This window comes from Dendrobates tinctorius, unplaced genomic scaffold (assembly GCF_039654945.1).
Source record: "Dendrobates tinctorius isolate UK_male_01 unplaced genomic scaffold, ASM3965494v1 ptg000034l, whole genome shotgun sequence".
Lineage (NCBI taxonomy): Eukaryota > Metazoa > Chordata > Amphibia > Anura > Dendrobatidae > Dendrobates > Dendrobates tinctorius.
Window position 1 is genome coordinate 4823102 of NW_027361702.1, and position 2770 is coordinate 4825871.

General features: G+C 40.0%; 1 long non-coding RNA gene across 1 annotated transcript; it reads right to left on the reverse strand.

The window, feature by feature from the left end:
* Positions 1–569: 569 nt before the first annotated feature.
* Positions 570–2189, reverse strand: LOC141087497 (uncharacterized). The gene is made up of 2 exons (XR_012231675.1): positions 2016–2189; positions 570–1235 (listed from the first exon to the last, which is right to left on the reverse strand). It is a non-coding gene; the product is annotated as an uncharacterized lncRNA (long non-coding RNA).
* Positions 2190–2770: the final 581 nt, after the last annotated feature.

Here is a 2770-nt window from a genome sequence, read left to right on the forward strand (position 1 = left end):
CTGGAAAAGATCTGACCCTCCCAAAATCCAAGATATTATCGAAAAAATTACCCTCCATAAAACCTTTGAACAACAAATAGCGATGGTGAATGTCACTCGATAAATTTGCAAAAAAATGGTCCAGATGGATATGTCTATTTCCATAAAGTTTTCTTAAGTCACTATACTTAATATGAGTTGCTTTGTAGTTATAGAATTTATTGAAATGTTTGTAAAATTTGACTTGTTGATTTCCTACCCTTCGGGTTTCAAGGACCACTTGGTCCCTTTTGTCTTTTCCCTCCCTTGTCCCATCCCCTTCCCCCCCCCTTATTGTTATAAAACCTTAATAAAAGTTTTGGAAAACAAAATTTCCTCCCAAATGAATTCTTTGTGACTTACAACAAACCAACAACAAATCCAAAAATGAATAAAAATTTTTACTGAAATCTAGCAAGATTCAGCCAGTGTAACATAGAAAACCAGGCATGTAAGGCCGTGTGAAGTGTTGGACAGGTTGAGTTATTCTGTCATTTTATGGGTAGATCCTAGGAGGCATAGCTTATACACTACATAATAAATCACACTCATTCTCAGCTTTTTTTTTTTATTGGGTTACAGAACAATATTTCTGTGTTATGGAATGTGTGTATTCTTTATGTAATTATACAGGGTTACAAAAAACATGTCCCGTCATTCCTCTTGCCAGTCTCCTACAAGGTTACACATGCCCACATTTTCTATTTGCTCACAAAAAAAATCCTCAGTTTTCCTCCAAAAATAATTGCCTAAATGACAACCAAACCATAAAAATTAGAATATTCCAGAGAATGAAAAGAAACGTGTTGCTAACAGGACAGATATATAAATTCTTCTTCTTTGAAATAGAGTTTTCCCTCAATATCGGGACGTGCACGGGAGCACTTCTTGCAGGACAATCGTTTGTACTGCCCCTTCTGCAAGTAGGAAATAAAAATAGTACATGGAACAAAATCTGGTTTTCCGTTCCATGGAAGGCGTGAATAAGATCTGCTGGATAGTACTTATTGGGATTTTCTGTACGCCGCCTGAAAAGTGCAAGGCATAGAGAAAACCCCTTTGGTGGTTTCTATTCAGAATTTTTACAGAAAATGATTTCCAGGATAGACCCTTGTTCTTTCTGCTGGTTACAGGATTTCATATTTGTCCACAAGAAACGAAGTCTCGATAGAAAACCTCCCAGGGCTGTTGCCATCCACCTGAGTCACTTTAGCCACCTGCAGAAGAAAGAGAAAAAATGTCCTTCATGTTTATAAAGTATGGCACACCGAGTAAGAAATATCCCCTGAAAAGTAACAACGACAAGCCTGCTTACTATGCCCAAGGCCAAACGAATAAAACCAAAGAAAGAGTGAGAGCACCTTATGTAACTGCTTCTCTACCATAGAGTACAAATATCATGCAACCAATGCTCAATGACTGCAAGAATTCACTCATGTCAGTCATCAGACATCATATACTCTTAAGACCCTCCAGTTAGATGTCAACCCAATGAACAAGTAATTCTCCAATGTTTGGATCATTGAAGATTATCATGTCTATGGCCAGTGTAATGGGTTTTCCCACAAAAGACGGTCTGTCTGACTGATGGGGCCTCAATCATTCCAACTCATCTCCTGTTTCTCCTGACTTTGGGTGTAATTTAAAGAAGTGGCACACTGTACATGAAAGCTTCTCCTCCATCCAGCGCCTAGGGGCCATGGATGTAGCCAAGAACAGCGTTCAGGTACCTCAGTCTAATAGACATGAAAGGAACAGCAGCAATCTCAAAGCCATGCCACCACAACCATGTGCAATCATTCTAAGATGAAACAAGGGGGTCAGGACCCTCCCAGTGACCCATAGGAGTCCCAGTGCCTCAGCAGTCAGATTCATCACCAACCTCTCTACAGTTTCTCTGTACACAGTTCCCCTTTAATCCATAAAACACACATTTATTATGCTGGAAATAAAATCTGCATGTCTGAATGGAATACACAGGCAGGCAGTATTCCAACCTGTAGATTGTAGTAGTTCTTCTTGGATACAAAGGACACTGACGGGGAAGAAATCATTGGGATGTCCAGCAATGCTAAACTCCAGACTTCCACTCTTGTTTTTGGAGTCAATAACAGGCAGAGTCCACTCAAGTATATTCCTCCGACCGTCGTGGTGGTAGTCTCCATCGATGTCTCCAATGACTGGAGCTCCAACTCCGGCCCTGTGTTATGGAGGTAGTAGAGTTAGAAATGTGATGTCTAAGACTAATGTACCTTAAGCTGATATTCAGCTCTTAAACTTGTCAAGGAGAAAATATAGAGACTAGGCATTAATTGGAACAAAAGTAAAACCCTAAAAAAAACAATGCCACCTAAACTAAATCATATCAATCTTTAATTGGGTATCATATGGGAATTCAGATATAGGACTGCTGAATACTAGGGTTCAGCGCCTTAATGGATCAGAACATATACACATATTTTGGGGTTGTGGCACCATTGCTGTCTACAGGTAAACCATCATTACACTTTTTTTGCAGCACTACATGCCATGCTAGCTACCATCACGTTCTTTTTGTCCACTGCAGTAGCCTTATGCACTACGCACTTTTAAAGCAACTTGGGTTAAACAGGCCCACTGCTGGCCACTACCTTTTGGTGCATTTATGCAATCATACTTATGTACATCTTTCTGCTGCTATAGTACTATCGGTTCCTGGTCAGCTGTGGTGCCACATTAGATTTTTTTGCTCACCACTGAGCGTTTAGGCTCA